This window comes from Branchiostoma floridae, chromosome 17 (genome assembly GCF_000003815.2).
Source record: "Branchiostoma floridae strain S238N-H82 chromosome 17, Bfl_VNyyK, whole genome shotgun sequence".
NCBI lineage: Eukaryota > Metazoa > Chordata > Leptocardii > Amphioxiformes > Branchiostomatidae > Branchiostoma > Branchiostoma floridae.
In genome coordinates this window covers 19,034,028-19,053,519 of record NC_049995.1, presented here as the reverse complement: position 1 = coordinate 19,053,519, position 19,492 = coordinate 19,034,028, and the positions used below count along the sequence as shown (strand labels likewise).

Below are 19,492 nucleotides of genomic sequence, written 5' to 3'. Positions count from 1 at the left end.
ATTATTGCCGCTCTGATTCACGGCGCAGACACGCTGGCGTCGCCTCGCCTCTCGGTGGAGAGCCACAACTCACAGGACTTCAGCAACACGTGTGCTAAAAACACAACAACAAAACGGAGTGGTACAGAACTCCAGCAGAACTCCGGAGCGCGGAGAGCCACAACTCACAGAGCTTTAGTAACACGTGTGCTAAAAACACAACAGCTAACGAAGGAATATTATATACCCCGGTGCCTTCCTCTGGAGATCGGAGTGTCACAAGTTCTCACAACTCATGGGACTTCAGCAACACGTGTGCTACAAAAACACAACAACAAAACGGAGTGTCATAGGACTCCATGATCAGCAGTACTCCGGAGCTTCTCCGCGGAGTGTCACAACTCTCGGGACTTCAGCAACACGTGTGCTACAAAAACACAACAACAAAACGGAGGAATACTCCGGAGCCTCTCCGCGGAGAATCGGAATGTCACGGTACTCCAGCAACACGTGAGTTGCAAAAATAAAACAACATCGGCTCGAATAACGGGATGAAATGACTCCGTCTGTCTTTAAGGAAAATATGGCGTACTTCTCCGTCTTAAAGGGAATAACTTCGTCTTTAAGGACATCGTATCGCACTTGTCCCTGTACTGTATAAGGACGCAATAACTCTTGAGTCTTTGATTATTTCTGAGTCTTGAAAGAAATCATACCGTCCTTGGCCGTCTTTATAGAAGTAGCAACTTTTAATTTTTCTTAATCTTAAAGGAAATGATATCTTTCTTGTCCGTGTGAGATAGGGGTGAGCGGATTAGGCCAAGTCGGGCATTATGACGGCCGTGATAAGCATGATGGACAGATGTCAGCGATTTCCTGTCTGACTCCGGACGGGAATCCCCCAGACGGGCCGGACCGCGAGCGCACCGAAAAAGGAGGAGTGAGTTGGAGGGTCGCCATCATCCAGGGTAATATATGAGTCCTGCTGAAGCCTTAAAATCCGCGGAATGCCGGCGTTCTGCAGGTAAAATGACACCCATCAATCCTGGCGGACAGGCGGGCGAAATGAGCTGGTGCTGACAGACTCCAGCCCGCCGCCCGGCTGCCGTGTTTGGGGAACTTTGCTGAAGTTCCGTGTCAGTTTTCCGCAGAACGAAACTTGAAGTGGTGTCGGGCGGCAGCGGAAGCCCTGCGCGCACAAGGGCCGAGCTAAGAAACAGGAGCGGAGTTCGGCCGGGCCTTGGGGAGTTCCTAATACGGTGGAACCTAAACATGGTCAGGAGGAGGGGAAACAGAGACGCGCGGGAGATGGGTGTCAGAGGAGCAGGGCGGGATGATTAGGACGGCAAGTAACAGCACAGTACCCCCCTATCAGCACCCCCCTAACAGCATCCACCCCCCTAACAGCACCCCCTAAACATGGTCAGGGGAGGGGAAACAGAGACGTGCGGAGGATGGGTGTCAGAGGAGCAGGGCGGGATGATTAGGACGGCAAGTAACAGCACAGTACCCCCCTATCAGCACCCCCCTAACAGCATCCACCCCCCTAACAGCACCCCTTAAACATGGTCAGGAGGAGGGGAAACAGAGACGTGCGGAGGATGGGTGTCAGAGTAGTCGGCGGGATAATTAGGTCGGCAGGACGCGAGTCGGAACCAATCTGGACAAGATTAATGGTGACATCTGTGGGCAGAAACCGGGACAAGTGACAGGGCACAAAAACTAAGTACAGACTCTCAAGTCATTATCATAACGGCACCAAACTACAGACTCACATCATGGACACCACAAACTACATACATCACAGGCACATGTTTTGCAGAATAACTATTAAAAACTCTCATAACGGGCACCAATACCATCTACAAACTTTCATGTTGAGTGCACTGAGTGGCACCAAAGTAGGACAGTAGTGACTGAGTTACAAACTGTTGCATCAGGCGTCGCGAAGGACAGAATAGGACGAGGTACATTATTCACAGTGCCGTCTAGAAATGACTATGAGCTAAAAGCCTCGAAAATTTCGTTTGCGTTTTGATAATGGAATGACCGCCGTTTTAAAAGGTCTCGAGTCGAAGTTTCAGTGTAGGTTCAAAAAGTCGCTGAACGAGTTGAAAATCACGATTTTTATCAAAACGCAGTCTAAAAAACGCTGCGTGACATAATATTTTCTAAAACTGCCTGCAGATCACAGAAAAGGTCTGAATAACATAGATAAAGACAGGGTAGGGCATTGAAGAAGGTCCGAAAAAGTTTCAGAACGGGTCGATGAAAACTTTTAAAACTGGTTCCTGAGTGGAACTTGCGCTTGACCTATTTGGATCTACCGTTCAAAGGGAATATGTACATATATAAATTTGTTAGAAATATTAGTATGAGTTTGCAGAGAATGACCGACGCAGAGCCATCCGGACTCTCCGTTCCCGAGTTTGTAGAGAATGACCGAGGACAGACCCAGCCAGAAGAACCGTTTCTGACAGGAAGTGGAGTTGACGGGTCGGCGGCGCGAGATCAGGCGGTAAGTATCAGGGGTGCTGGCCTAAATACCCGGCATTCCCCGCGCCAGAGGAATGTTAGGCGCAGCCGGAACGCTCACGGCGAACTGCGAACTTCGTTTTACCTAAATCGGCTTTTCAACGGCTAAGTTTCACCTCTAACCTGACCTTCAGAGTTAAACTGTAACTTCCAGTACACAAAAATGGATTTACCAGCCTCGTCAGTGGTCAGAAAAGGAATTGCGTGTCACTTCTGACCATCCTTTTGGCGGTTATGAAAACCAACCGTTATTAACAATGTCCACTTTGTTATTGTATCATTATCATCATTGTACTTTCATACATGTATTTTTGCAATTAGCCTTCGGGCATGAGTTTGCAATAAAGATAAAGATATTATCCATCCAATTTCTCAAAATTCTAAAGTTCTGTTCTGGTGGAAACTTGAAGCAACAAGTGGAGTGTCTTCTCTCCAACTGATTCCAACAAATAAAAGCAAATGAAACCCAATGAACGCCCATTAGACAACCATGTAAGGTATTAAGTGGCCACTTGTTTCCCGCGTACTGCTCTCCAACACTTGACATTGCAGCATGACCGTAAGCAGCCCCCGGGCAGGAGTGTGCGCAGAGTTATGCCCCTGTTATCTGCGGTGCCCCGACTATCGGCTCATCACGCTCCGCAGTCCCGACTTCTCCACACAATCTAATCACTGCACAGTTTCAACAACCCTAATATCTAATCTGGCGACCCTCGCTACACAGATATAACATACACATGTCACTCCCAGAGAAATCCTTACGATTCTACACCCATGTGCACCACACTGGGCTTCAACCAGCTGGTAAGCCTGGACAGACCCTACAGAGGACCCTCGAGTAGGCTCTACACCCCCCACCCTCCGGCCCCTCCCCTCCCGTCCACCTGTCCAGTACTGACAGAAGCGCGGAGCCGGGTCGGGAAGGAATGGGCTGTTTTCCCGCGGATAATCCCGGGCTGAACCGGCAGCAATCAGAACCGATAGGGAACAAATTACCGCTTAGAGACCGGTAAGACTCCGGAGCTGGGCTGGTTCTAAGGGAACAGTGGCCAGAGAAGGAATAGTGCTTTTCTGCAGAACTTAATACGGCAGTCAGCCGTGGAGGAAAAATCCCTGCTGTCTGTACATAACGACTCTTACAGACTGCACAGAGAACACATAGCCACATTCGGGCGAACAGAGACAACAAATATGCATCGGGAACAGGACGTTGTACTTTGCTGTGTGATATCAGTAGGCGCGCGGGCAGCGACGCCCAGGCGGGTGGAGGCAGGTGCCACGGTCTGTGTGCTCGGGACCCACCGAGGAACGCTCCCGTCTACACGGGCTGGACCCACCGAGGAACGCTCCCGGCGACACGGGCTGAACCCACCGACGGCTGCCGATGGGCCGTGACGCCGAGAAGCTTCGAAAAGATTCCCGAAGATGTTCATGTAGGTCAAGGGCAATGTCGCGCGAAGACATGTGATAAGAGCCTGGTGTTCGCTCTGCACGCGCAAACACGCAAGAGTTTGATTTAACTTTTTGGTTCGGTATGGACCACTTCGGCAGGGATTCACTGCAGCATTGAGTTTAAAAATGACGAGATGAAGTAACGACAATGTTTGGCAGTACCAATGATGATGATGAAAGTTGACCTGTAACGTTAGATAAGGTGATTGGCTGAGACTGAGACTCAGAGCTGCCGTGTCGGGCGGCACATGATGGAGAGGGAGGGAAATTCCGCCGACACTTCGCGTGTGGAGTTACTTTCTCTTTCTTAGTGCTCATTTTAGAATCACCTCTTGAGAAGAATCCCAATTCCCAAAAGTTTTGGTCACGTTTGCATCTATTTGCTGGTCAACAAAGCACGGAGCAAGTAGGTCCAGGTACTACACAGAGCGCAGTAGCACTCAGCTAGCACTCAGCTCATTGCAGAAATCCTCGATTGCTGAAGCTGTCCATGTCGCCCAACATCGTGTGAAGAAATCGCAAATATATGACGTAACATGTCCCTGATATCCGTCATGCACAGCTGACAAACACGTTTTAATATACGGTTCGGAGACTCCGAGCTCGCTCGCCGGAGTGAGTGAGTGAGTGAGTGAGTGGTTCAGCACGGCAAAATTCCCAGCTTGGAAATCGTGATATGAAACAACGAAACCGTTGGACATGCATGGTTATCACAAGGATTTTTTAACCTCCTTGGTTATCACTAGCCTGAGTATCAGCCTTGTCATAGTTGGCCGGGGGACCCATACTCCGCCCTCAGATAACAAGCCAGATACTCTGGCTAGATTATCACAAAATTTCGTTTGAAATATCAGATAATTTGATCGCAGAGACCCAAAAATTCTGCCGACACGTGGTGCGTGCCGGCGATTTGCTATCCTTGTGTTGGGTTACGATGATACAAGTGAATGTCCAAACCAAGTATGAAAAGAATCAGTATGATGATAATGATAATATCGATTTTGAATGCATGACCGCACCTGCTGTGATACAGACTCGTGATGACCTCCCAACGTCTCAATCGAACCCAACATTGACTCTATGAATCGACCAGTTGTGCCTGTGACCTCCAGTAACGCGGGAACAAAGCGCGAGGTGCCGCGTGTGTGGCAGCGACTCGCCAAAACCGTCCGCACAGACGCACCCGGGAACACCGATCAATAAACTACAAACTTGTGTTTCAGCAAAACTAGATTTAAAGCCTCCTCCGGACCTGGTACATTTGAATATTCAAGTTAACCAAATGTCTTGTACCAACTAACTAACCACCCATACCTAACGCCATGTGTCATTTTCCTGCAAGTGTTACCCCCTTTCCACTTGGACGGCGCTCTTTCTGCGCCCTAAAATGTGACAGATCGCTCAACGGATTCTATAGAAGGAAACCAATGTTTTTACACTTTGTGTGTTTTGTTGTCTTCTCGGTCACACTTTTACGTTTTGTATGATATACCCAGTGTGAAAGTGAATGATACACATATCCTTGTTAGATCGCAGTGAGAGCGCAGCGCGATCGCCGTCTGGTGGAAAGGGGGCCTCAGTGATTTAGACCGTTTGTCTGTTCTCCAATGTGGGGACCGATAAGTCCCAGTACGGGGAAGTGACGAGCCTTTGGCGGAAATTTTTAGATCGATTAAAACAATCGTCACAGTAAAAGGGTTCGTGTTGTTCATTTCTACCTAATTACAACAGTCACTGTTTAGACGGTTTGTGTTGTTCACTTCGGTTTGTGTTGTTCACTACTGTCTCTATTTGTTACGACCGTCACTGTTATTAAACACGGTTAGCGTTGTTCAGTACAACCCTAATAACAACCGTCACTATTACAACAGTTTGTGCTTCAATACCGCCAACTCACACCCAACAACGCGCGGCTCTGCCCGGCATGTTGAACCGTGTTTGTGGCGGTGACAGTTTATTAAACAGCGTTCCTGTATCTTCTTGTTCAATTTAACCCCTTTTATGTCCAGAATCCGAATTATGTAAACATTCAAACACACCCGTTCGATACTTGCTATTGACAAAAAGGTAATTAATTATAAAGCTAACCAGTAGCAATTCTTGTTTTCTTGAAATTGCACGTTCCAAATAAGTTGACCTCTTGTCTTGTTGTTGGTTTGGGGTTATTTTGTTACGCTCTTTTTATCATGAGTAGCGAAGGTGGCCGTCTGCATTTCTTGAATTCTTCGACATGTTGGTCGTCTGCATGTTGTCGTATAAACGTTTGTATAATACACAGCAATGTGAAATAATGGCCGTTGGTGTTCGGTTGTTGTTTTTCTCTCCCGGTCAGAAAAACAGCGGAGCAAACCTTGGCCTAGATCTCGCGTTGCGCGGAAGACGTGTTGTTGTGTTCTTGGGTTGCAGTTCTTATCGGGAAGGGTGTCATTTCACAGAACTTTATCGGGAAGCGTTGGGCCTAGTCCCGAGGAAAACTGATCCGGCTATCGGCGGCAGGGTGTCCTATCACGGGATGTTATCGGGAGGCGTTGGGCCCTGTCCCGAGGAAAACTGACCCGGCTCCCGGTGGCTCTCCGCGTCACGGTGGCTCGGCAGCACGAGAGTCGGTGCGCGGCGCTAATGGAGCGGAAAAGCGGAACCGGCGCGTCGGTAAGTCCGCCGTGACGAGAGGAGCGTGGCGAGCGTAAATATTGGGGGTGCGCGGAGAGCCTGAAGCCACGGGCCACTGAAAGGGGTAACCTCGGGCTATGGGCCACTGAAAGGGGTAACCTCGGGCTATGGGCCACTTGGACCTCGGGCTATGGGCCACTGGGACCTCGGGCTGCGGGTTACTGGCAGGAGTAAGCTCGGTACACTGGGACCACAGGCCACTGGGACGCGTAACCTCGGTACACTGGGACCACAGGCCACTGGGACGCGTAACCTCGGTACACTGGGACCACGGGCCACTGGGTGGTGTAACCTCGGGCTGCGGGCCACTGGCAGGCGTAACTTCGGGCCACGGGTTACTGGCAGGCATAACTTCGGTCTTTGGGCATCAGACAGCGTAGCCCTGGGTCATTGGGAGCCGCAAGCTCGTGCCAATTGACGGCGTAACCTCTGGCCACAAGACGTCAGGTGTGCAAAAACACGAGGCAGAGAATCGTGTAGAAGACATGGACCTCCGTCAGTCCCGTACGCACACAATCAGCGTTCATCGGACGCCTCCTCAGACCCCACCTGACGACAGATCGCAGGTTTAAAGCCGCCGCGCAGGTAAATGTAGCATCAGATCACAGGTTTAAAGCCGCCGCGCAGGTAAATGTAGCCGTTAGAGTACACACCTTTCCGCGCGGCCTTGGCGCTCTCCGCGAGCGACCGGCGATGTTTTCATGTGCGGCGCGTTATCACCCAAACTTTCATCCCCGAACCAACAACCCGCAACGCGATAGGCTTATGAGCACGCGCCAGGCGGGTAGGGCCTAATCAGCGCCCAAAAGCGCCGTGTATAAAGCTCGGTTATCTTCTCGCTCCACTTTGTGCGATAAAAAACTGGGGACGACTTTGTTTATCGGCGTATAGAAAGCGCGTTACGCGGTAGAGCAGCCAGAAAAGCGCGATAGGTGAAACAAAAGGCGATTGTGCTTCAGTAGGACGGAACAGGGAAAGTGCGGGAATAAAGGGATCAGTAACGCTCTTAATGTACTGAAGGGCGCTAATCGCCTCTTAATTAAAGCGTCGCCGACAACACAGAGAAGTTGTGGTTTTAACGCGATATGTTGATACTTTTGTTTGTCCCGAAACCAACACGGAAGGATTCAGCAGCGCTCGGCCGGAACGCTGTGGTGCCTGGACCTGCCGTAAACTTGCGCGGAAACTTCACAACAAAAACGGAGAAACTCTCCCGGTTTCCGTGCGAGCCTATGGCACAAAACATGCGGAGAAACTCTCCCGGTTACGGCGCTACCCTACCCGCCTTAATGGCAAAAAAACAGAGAAACTCTCCCGTTAACGGTGCTACCCTACCCGCCTTAATGGCACAAAAACTTAGAAACTCTCCCGGTTTCCTACTCGTGATATTAAACGGCAGAAAGTCGGCCGTCTCTCCGCTCGGGTTATTTTGTAGCTGTTCTGTGACCAAAGGTTACATCGGGGCCTCAGCAACACGCGTTGTTGTTGTTACCAGTTAATTTCTAACAAGTCTAACCTTCAGCGGCGTTCCTAGCCGATAGTTGGCGGTCCGAGTCTTCACAGCTGCAAGTCTGCGCCTCACAGCCAGCTCTGACTATGTCGTTTATAAAGCCCCCAATTCGGTGATCGCGTAAGGCGACTAAAATTGGATTTCTGGGATCCTTGATTTCACGATAGGGATATGATGAAATATGTACATGGGAACAAAGGATAAAGAAGTCTTCGTTGACATCGATCAATGAGATCTTTGGTCTAAGCCTCTAGTGGAAAGTTGTAACAGGTAGTTGTATAACTGTACAGAACATGCAATTCAGCCATTGGGCTGCAAAATGCTCTTGAACAAAACCCCATTATTATAGTTGGTGGTTTGAGTCTTCCCTGCCAGTTCAAACTACGTCGTTACGGAACTATCACTGTTGTCGTGTCTTCAGAAGGTCTGGTAAGACCTGAGTAGGGAAGACCTCAGGAGACCCACACGTACAGGGGACCTACAAGAGCCCGTGCTGAGTTGGTGCCGGGGCCAGTCGGGCCAGCTGCAGGCTACATTACGCGCGCTCGGCTGCCCCCAGTCTCTAACCCCAACACCCGGTCATCTGTAGGCATCCATCTGTCCCGAAAGACAATGGTAGGCAGACAGTTATACCTACCCGCTAAAACCTACGCGATAACCGCACATAGTTCTGTATCAGAATGCTATTCTCGGCTGTGCCAAGTCAGGTGTGGCTAACGTTCGGACAATCTGCGCTCTGGAAACAATACTACAGCTGTACGGCTACCCCGGTCCTGAATATTACTAGTATATCAACGAATTTATTACATGGAATCATGACATCTGCACCCTGCCTACACAGTGGTTGATACACACAGCAGACCGACTCCTAGTTAACCTGTACCGACACGATCAGCAAAAATACCCCCAAAAAATGATATAAACCGTTTTCCTCTGTCAGGAAAACGCCTGTTTTTCTCCTCATCTCCGCATGGAAGGAAGTCCTTCCGTAAAAAGGAAATGCTGAAATGTCTTGATGTATGAATTTCCCTCACACGACGCAGTAAAATTGCTGCGTTGTCAAGTCCTGTACTATTATTCAACCTGACAATTCCCCGGGCGAACGGGGAGACTTTTGCTCAATGATGATGACATGTTGATGACGGTGCAAGGCGAACATGTCTAACACACGACCACACGACGATTCACACGACCCGGAGCAGGAGATGTTCCCGTGTTGTCACTTCAACCGTCCGGAAGACGCCATTTACACCTTACGACGCACTTATTATAATTACGTTAGCATGCCGCATACATCTCAGGATGATCGCAAGTAAATTGCAACAAAATGATGATTAACTTTATCAGGCTCTAAGAGCCAGGCTTTTTGTGGGGTTTGTTTTGTTTGTTTTCTGATGAAAAAAAAAACAACAACTGCCTTTAAAAAAAGGTATTGGAGCTTGCTAAGAAGGTTACAAAGCGGTGCTGTAAAATGAAAAGTTACTCATCGGTAAGTAGTAAGCACCGAGTTTCTTGGCTTTTTGCTACGGCAGCTGTTCCGGCCATTTCATCTCTGGTCGTGTCGTAAAACTTTACTGCACTGCAAAATTGGCAAAATCTCCCTTTGTCAAAGTCAGGTATCTTTAACTCCTCCTTATCTCCATGGTTACGGACATTGTTAACACAATTCTCTCAGAGGTTTTGTGATTTCATCGGATGAACTTTTCCCCCCTTGCTTGGGAGAGACTTTTTTCGGAACAAACTTCCCTCTTGTCGCAGAGACAGATCTAAATTCCACTCCCCCATGTCTAACCTTGTAAAAATTTTGCGTCGTGACGGATCTGAACGTGAAGCAGGCTCTACTACGGACAAGACGTTCTGTGGTTGCTGCAGTTTTCTGTTCCAGGTTTACACAGCATTGGCGTCATCAGGGAAACCATCAGAACACAATATAAATCTGTGCATTTGAAAAGTCATCAGTGGGAAAAAAATACAACCGTAGTGAAGCTTGCTGTGTGGCTATAAAAGTCGTACGACGATTGAGAAATTTCGTTCAAAATCCTTTCATCAGGTTGGTTAGTTAGTTTCTATAGGTACACGGCCACATTTTGATAGAGAAAAAGAATGGTTGTGCACCAAAGAAATGGTTGAAAGGCAGGTACCTGACTTTCAGACAGGGGGTTGAGTTTTACAACAAGAGCTGGGCTGTAAAGGCTGCTGGAACAGTGGGGAAACAAGGCTGCTAGAAAAAGCCAAAGAACTCGGTATCACCAAATGAGTAACTTTTCATTCTTCAGCACCATCATAGCCTTGTTAGTAGGCTCTACGAGCTGTTTTTTTTATAGCGTTTCAGTTGTATTTTCCATAACAAACAAAACGCACATTATATATATACATATAAGTGGGATAACTTCCTTATTTTGACTTCATTTGTTCCTTCCTTGTGAGGGTCATGTTGTCACGGTCTTCAATTTTTACTGCGAATGATAATCAACAGGTCGATCTACATTTGGTCGGTTAAAGAAGCACGAAAGCAACCAGGCGGCTATTCCGGACACAGATTTTCCAACAAATCCCTGCATGAAAAATTCAACATCACAACACGCTAGGCCATTGCTGATTTTACTGGCGGTTTAGTTGCGTTGATTGAACGATTGACGCGGCATGTTATGGTGGGTGCTTCGTACGATGTCAGGATGTGAGCTGGGCTTCACGTATGTGCGGATCAGGGCAACACAGAACTGGCGATTGTCGAGCTGGAGAGGCTTGTGGAGACTGTTTCCGGCCGGTGGAGTGGGGACGAGAGGCGCTTGGAGAAGTTTTCCGGCCGGTGGAGTGGGAACGAGAGGTACCTGACAGTCGAGAGTCGTGGGAATATCGCGGGCCAATGATGTCGAGGGAACATCGGGAAAGGGTCGTGCGGCATGTCGAGGGAACATCGGGGAAGGGTCGTACGACATGATAACATTGGGAACATCGGGAAAGTATCGTGCGACATGTATACATGGATGGTGCAAACTCTTCTTCTACAGTTTGCTTGCACGTGGATTGTGTACTTACGGACGGGATATATAGACCTGTATATATACATAGCTCCGGCCAGTAACTTTAACGGGAGTAACTTTTGTCCTTTTTGCTTACAACAACAATCCAGACCGCAGGTCACTCAGCGAAGAAAACACTGTAAAACGACAAATATCCGCTTGTACATTAGTCTGTACGTGACTGTAGAAACACGAATATCATCGCCACAGTATTCTGGCCTCTTATCGGCGCCGATACGTGTGTTTGTTGTACTTTAGGTCTGATATGATTCGGGGAAAATAGATAAAACCAACCCCACAGCAGAACGCTCGTCACTGATAACCGCTGGACAGATTATAAACACGCGTCAGGAACGGATAAAGTCAAAACAACTTCTCCAAAAGTTACAGTCTTGGTACAGAAATGGACGAGTCAGAAACCTCTAGAAGGTTTCTGCTAGCCGGTGCGGAGTCGGGCTTGTCGCGGGGTAGTCCGTCCAAACCGTACCCTACAATCTCACTGCGGGCTCAGCATGGTTTCATCGCGCACGAGTTTATTTGTCGACAAATGTTACTTTTAAGTAGACATCGCGTTTACAGGGTGACGGTACAGAACCCTGGTAAACTAGTCGCTCTTTCTGCCGCCCTGTCCAGTTTACAGTTGAAACACAGTTTTTAGTAGAGTTTGTTCTAATCTCGCTCTACAACAACTCGGTCTCGGCTCACATGAGATTGTCTGTCGACAAACGCGAACTGTTGTTTAGATATCGTTTTGCAGCTGACAGAGCGGGTCGCTCCCGACACTTGCTGGAGGAGCTGTTGGAGTTGTCGGAATGTCGGAATGGCGAGTTTCAGATCTGCGACTCGTCAGGCTCGCGAGCGCACTTATCACAAACACACACAGCAGATCAAATAACGTACATCTAACTACAACTAGTCTAGCCTATCACATGTAGCTATCACAAACACACAGAGCAGATCAACTAACACACATCTATCCCTGGTTACTAGTACTACTAGCCTAGCCTATCACATGTAGCTATCACAAACACACACAGCAGATCAAATAACGTACATCTAACTACAACTAGCCTAGCCTATCACATGTAACTATCACAAACACACATACGTCGGATCAACTAACATACATCTAACGTTAACTAACACTGTCTGATTACAACTAGCCTATCACATACTACCTGATTACATCCTAACTCTATCACATACACACACAGCAGATCAACTAACACACATTTATCCATGATTACTAGTACTACTAGCCTAGCCTATCACATGTAACTATCACAAACACACACAGCAGATCAACTAACACACATCTATCCCTGGTTACTAGTACTACTAGCCTAGCCTATCGCATGTAGCTATCACAAACACACACACAGCAGATTAACTAACGTACAGCAGATCAACTAACATACATCTAGCTGACACTGTCCGATTACAACTAGCCTATCACACCTGATTACATCCTAACCCCATCACATGAAACTATCACATACTACCTGATTACAACCTAACCCCATCACATCACACACAAACACACACACACAACTCAGATCAACTAACATACAACTAACCCGGATTACTACTAGCCTATCACATATAACTATAACATACTGCCTGATTACAACACAACCTGTCACACACACATCTGAGATCAACTAACATACACACTACAAGATTACTAACCCTATCACATCACCGCGATCAAATACTACTTGATTTCATCCTAACCCTATCACATCCTAACTCTATCTCATATTACCTGATTTCATCCTAACCCTATTTGATCACATCCTAACCCTATCTTATACTACATGATTACATCCGAGCCCTATCAAATACTACCTGATTACACCCTAACCCTATCACACACTACATGATTACATCCTAACGCTATTTGATCACAACCTACCCCTATCACACACACAGATTTTGGTTACACGGATGTTACTGAAGGGTCCGTGAGCTACGGCCGAGGCGCAGTTTGCGGAGTAACCGTCAGGACCGTTTCTGCAGAGTATTTGCGGCTCAGCTCTAAACAGTGCGTAGTGATGGTGGGCCGGGTTTTACTGGCTGCTGGTTTTGCCGGAGGTTTAAGGCACTTTAGGAGTCAGAACAGAACACTGACTACCGGCGTTTTTCATAGATTTCTTCTGTACAATTCCGAAACCAAACCGCACCCCTTTCCGTGCGCGTAGCAGCGTCCACTTCACTTGAGAACAGGTAGTTTTGCTAGATGATCCGCCCACTTTGCTACATAATCCGCCTACTTTGCTACTTTAGCCGCTCACTTTGCTACATTAGCCGCCACTTGCCTCGCCAGAACAACTCCGAAACAGAGGGTACCGGCGATTTTTCAAAATGTTCCCAAAAATGTTCCTGTCTGTTCCAAGACCAGATAGTGGACCCCCGTTCTGACTGAAGGTTCCACGTGTAACTCTGGGCCGCTATAAGGCCGACATATGCCCGCGTCTCCAATCGTCTTACTCTCACCTGTGTTACACGTGTTCTACCTGCATTACAGGTGTAGCACCTGTTTATCTGTTTATTAGGCAGGTGTTTAGCTGTTTATCTGATAAACAACAACAGCAGTAATAGCAACAAATACTAACAGAAAAGCGCCCGCCCAGTCAACACCATCCCTACCAGCGGCACGCGCTACGCCGGGCGGTGTTAACTTACAATCGGCAAATAAAGCGGTAATTCGGAAAATCACCTTCAAGTAGCAGCTCTCAGCGATGCCGTGTGGCGAGGAACACCGGGTCGTCAGCGGGCTGCGGGCGGAGAGGGTCGGCTGGTCGCCCCGAGGAGCTGTCCGGAGATGCGCGGTGATGTCCGAGCCGAAGCGTCGATCGGGAGACCGTCCGGAACTGTGGAGAACGGTCGGAGTCAGGAACGTGGGAACGAGATGTAGGGATGACACTGGGTACGAGATGAGTCTGTGTGCGAAGCTAATAGACAGGTGTGTATTAAGGACAGGTGTGTACGGTACAGGTGTGTGCAGGTACAGGTGTGCAGGTACGGGATCCCTACAGCTGGTATCTCCCGTAATGCCAGCTGATGTGTGCGGTGTAGTTACGGAATGCGCGGCCCCACCCAACCATGTCACTGTGCGGTACTTACGTGCAGGTTGTTACGTGTAGAGTCAGGCGCACAACCTAGTAACGCCAGCGAGCCGCAGGTTACGTGTAGTTTCAGACCCTAGTAACGGGAGCGAGCCGCTGCCCCGCTTCCAGACAACGCTCCAATGTTCGCTGCCAGCAGACAGCCCGGCGCCAGCGGACCCAAGTTTGCCTAACCCATTTGCAGGTAATAGATCCCGCAAATATCGGGCCGACACAAGCTGACATGTCATCTGGAGTGGCCGGGCGCGCTCTCAGCGCCACCACGGCCCGCTGCGCCTGAAAGGACCGGGCCTTTCCGCCTGCTCCGGCGGCGGCGCGGACACCTCTCCCCGGGCCGCGCTGAGTGACGCCCCGAGCCGGGCTGTTTAGTTCCGCTTATCTTTGATGACCGCCCGGCGATAATGTGGATCAGTAATCACGCCGGTAATTGTGGCCGTTATCGGCCGTCATGGCGGCAGCGACCGGCCTTATCAAGACTCACGTGTAAACTCTACCTGCCCGGCCGCAATAACACCATAACTGTGCTATAACAAACCCTGTCATAACTCCGACAGCCGCACGTGTAAACTCTACCTGCCATAACACCATAACTACGCTTGTTACATGTGTAAACTGTACCTGGCATAACACTACGCTATAACAAACTCTATCACTACTCCGTCAGTCGCACGTGTAAACTCTACCTGCCATAACACCATAACTACGCTTGTTACATGTGTAAACTGTACCTGGCATAACACTACGCTATAACAAACTCTATCACTACTCCGGCAGTCGCACGTGTAAACTGTACCTGCCATAACACCATAACTACGTTATAACAAACCCTGTCATAACTCCGACAGTCGCACGTGTAAACTCTACCTGCCATAACACCATAGCTCCGCTATATCTTCACTCCGACAGTCGCACGTGTAAACTGTACCTGTCCGATAGTCGCATGTGTAAACTCTACCTTCTCTATTCTACTCTACAAAACACCATAACTCCGCTATAACTAGCCTTATGTTACCTCCGACAGTGTAAACTTTACCTGCCGACACTAGTGACGCCACAACTGCGCTTTAAACAGTCTTATGTTAACTCCGACTTTCGCAAGTGAAAACTGTGCTTGTCCGTAGTTGCCGACCCGCCGTAACGCCATCTACGCTACAACTAGTCTTATCCTAACTTCGACAGTCGCACGTTTAAACTTTACTTGCCCGTAGTTACCAACCGGCCGTAAACGCCACAAACCCACTTATCGTAACTTCGACATTCGGGCGTGTAAACTTTACCTTCCGACCCTCCGAAACGGCACAACTCCGCTAATAAAGGCCTATAACCAGTCTTATCGCGATGCCGACTTCTACACATGTAAACTTTACCTTCCTTGCCGCCGTATCGCCCAAACTCCTCCATAAACCGGCTTATTGCGCCTGGCGATGACATGAAACAACAAACGCTCTTCCCGCGTCGCGCGCCGCTCCAAAACATCCCCATTCATCGCGCATTCCCGCCGCCCGATGTTTCACCCACCGCCCCTGCAGAAGCCTGTTTATCGCCGTGCTGAGCTTTAATGTTCAATTTGCCACTCAGAACGTTTTTATCGGCCCACTCCGTGATAGCAACTTGCTACAAGACCTCTGCATACCGGGAAAGCCGGGCGGGCCCAAACCTCACCTGAGACATGAAAGGTGGCCGGGCGGGCCCCGGGCGGGCCCAAACCTCACCTGAAACATGAAAGGTGGCCGGACGGGCCCAAACCTCACCTGAGACATGAAAGGTGGCCGGGCGGGCCCCGGGCGGGCCCAAACTTCACCTGAAACATGAAAGGTGGCCGGACGGGCCCAAACCTCACCTGAGACATGAAAGGTGGCCGGACGGGCCCCGAGCGGGCCCCAAACCTCACCTGAGACATGAAAGGTGGCCGGACGGGCCCAAACCTCACCTGAGACATGAAAGGTGGCCGGACGGGCCCCGAGCGGGCCCCAAACCTCACCTGAGACATGAAAGGTGGCCGGACGGGCCCAAACCTCACCTGAGACATGAAAGGTGGCCGGACGGGCCCCGGGCGGGCCCCAAACCTCACCTGAGACATGAAAGGTGGCCGGACGGGCCCCGAGCGGGCTCCAAACCTCACATGGAACATGAAAGGTGGCCGGGCGGGCCCAAACCTCACCTGAGACATGAAAGGTGGCCGGGCGGGCCCAAACCTCACCTGAGACATGAAAGGTGGCCGGGCGGACCCAAACCTCACCTGAGACATGAAAGGTGGCCGGGCGGGCCCCAAACCTCACCTGAGACATGAAAGGTGGCCGGGCGGGCCCAAACCACACCTGACACATGAAAGGTGGCCGGGCGGGCCCCAAACCTCACCTGAGACATGAAAGGTGACGGGCGGGCCCAAACCTCACCTGAGACATGAAAGGTGGCCGGGCGGGCCCCAAACCTCACCTGAGACATGAAAGTTAGCCGGGCGGGCCCAAACCACACCTGAGACATGAAAGTTAGCCGGGCGGGCCCCAAACCTCACCTGAGACATGAAAGGTGACGGGCGGGCCCAAACCTCACCTGAGACATGAAAGTTAGCCGGGCGGGCCCAAACCTCACCTGAGACATAAAGGTGGCGGGCGGGCCCAAACCTCACCTGAGACATGAAAGGTGGCCGGGCGGGCCCCAAACCTCACCTGAGACATGAAAGGTGGCCGGGCGGGCCCAAACCTCACCTGAGACATGAAAGGTGGCCGGGCGGGCCCCAAACCTCACCTGAGACATCAAAGGTAGCCGGGCGGGCCCCAAACCTCACCTGAGACATGAAAGGTGGCCGGGCGGGCCCAAACCTCACCTGAGACATGAAAGGTGGCCGGGCGGGCCCAAATCTCACCTGAGACATGAAAGGTGGCCGGGCGGGCCCAAACCTCACCTGAGACATGAAAGGTGGCCGGGCGGGCCCCAAACCTCACCTGAGACATGAAAGGTAGCCGGGCGGGCCCCGGACGGGCCCCAAACCTCACCTGGAACATGAAAGGTAGCCGGGCGGGCCCCAAATCTCAACTGAAACATGCCTCAACACTATGTAAATGACAAGATGATAGGCCTGGTGTCTCCTTATGGTGCAACGATAGGACCTCTAGGAACCTCTGCGACATGGCGAAGACACGACCATAACACGACCATTCGCGGAACAGGTGCGACACGTACCCGACACATTCGTGCCAAGTTTCCCATGTCTCGATTGTCTCCTTTGAGCATCTCGGACTAGAGCCGTGAAGCCTACTTTGCCTTTTCTACATCTATTCATACATTCAGTTATATTTACTTCGTCAGTGAATAGGTGACAAACATATACATGTACTTTATTACCTGCATGCAGGTATACAACAGGTGATGTTTTCTTTTCCGCAACTTCCTTGTACCTGACAGCCGAGGGACCGTAATACCCCTGTCACATTGTCGAAGATCTTCGGGCGTACTTCGCGATCACTAGAAGGTCGGCCGATTTTAAGAGGTTCGCGCGTATTTTTCGCATGAAAACCGTCTCTGTCAATTATAAGCGAGGGTCGAGCGATCGCCTAAGAATACATTTATGATAATGAGCCTCCCATGACATGGCGCCGCCTCTTCCACGCGGACGAGGTAAGACAAAACTATCCTCACAAAAAGGCAATAATTCAATCAATTTTGATGTCTTAGTTGTTGGAATCTTTTTAGCCATGTAACGTATCGCACGGACAGAACAGTAATCATCACGGGAAAGGAGCTGTGTGATAAACTCAGCCCGCATACTACTACGCACTACAGGATATGTCAGAATGTCAAAATACTCGCCAGGAAAGAAAGTCTGCAAACGGGAGCCGGGCGAAACTCGTCCGACCAACGGGCGCATGTCATCCGATTTGTGACCTCAAAAGATCACCGGTGACTAGTCGCTGATGTTAAGAACAAGTTTCAGAGCACGGCGAGCATCGGGCGACTCCTAGAAATCACCGACGATCACTAAAAATCACGCGCTGATCGAGAAAACACCGGACTGCCGAAAATGACCTTTAGAGCAATGTGACAGGGTATACGGAAATGTTCAGGCTGTCGATGACATCTGTTTCCCTCTTGTCTACAACCTATCGGCCTTCAAAACAAATGTTCAACATTATCTCCTTGTATGTTTATTTCCAACGTCTTAGTTCATTGCCTTGAAGTGGTCTAAAGACCTTGCTTTGTACAATCCCGTCAAAAAATGTCATACGACGAATATACCCCCCCCCCCCCTCTACAAACCATCTACCAAACGCACAACTCGATTCTTGGTCAATCTCAACGTCATCATCTTCCTCCCCCGATGGGAGGGAACAGGAGCCAAAAGTCTCTCCCGAATTGTACAAATTGCCCAAAACGCAGACTGTTCTATCAGAGGCGGAATTTGTCCTTCGAATGGTGTGAACCGTTACTTGTAAATCGTTACTCAATGGCCGCTTATCTGGCCGATTTCTGCTATTTTCCCTCCAACCCACGAAGTGTGGCGGAAGCAGGGGGTGAACGCGAGGCCTGGGACATGTAGGCTGTCATGTGGATCCATTATGCTTAACCCGACACACAACCGGCCAGGGTCCCCCCATGCGGACCCTCTAAAAGTGAGCGCGAGGCCTGGGGCTTGTAAGCTGTCGTTTTCCTCCATCAGGCTTGCGGCCGGCTGGGATCCCCCATGTAGACCCTTTGGGAGCGAGCGCGAGGCCTGGAACGTGTAAGAGAGTCCCCATACAGACCCTATAAGCTAGGCATGGCACATGTAAGCTGTCAGGATGCCCCATCATGTTAACCCTGCACAAGCCCGGCCGGGATCCCCCATACAGATCCTCCAGCACGAGGCCTGTGCCATGTAACCTATCAGATTCCCCCATCACACTAACCCGGCCGGGATCCCCCCATACAGACCCTCTAGTTGAGGCCTGCGCCATGTAACTGTCACACCCCGGCAGACACCCGGCCGGGATCCCCCATACAGACCCTCTAGTTGAGGGCCTGCGCCATGTAACTGTCACACCCCGGCAGACACCCGGCCGGGATCCCCCATACAGACCCTCTAGTTGAGGCCTGTGCCATGTAACTGTCACACCCCGGCAGACACCCGGCCGGGACCCCCCCATACAGACCCTCTAGTTGAGGCCTGTGCCATGTAACTGTCACACCCCGGCAGACACCCGGCCGGGATCCCCCCA

At 50.1% G+C, this 19,492-nt stretch overlaps 1 protein-coding gene across 1 annotated transcript in view; it reads right to left on the bottom strand.

Moving 5' to 3' along the window:
- LOC118404487 (transcription factor GATA-4-like) overlaps nucleotides 1-14,210 on the bottom strand; it is a 51,893-nt gene extending 37,683 nt beyond the window's left edge. Inside the window, exon 1 of the mRNA XM_035803573.1 lies at nucleotides 13,889-14,210. The gene's annotated coding sequence lies outside the window, so the exon portion shown is untranslated. The remainder of the gene's footprint in view (nucleotides 1-13,888) is intronic.
- Between the last annotated feature and the right edge of the window lie 5,282 nt (nucleotides 14,211-19,492).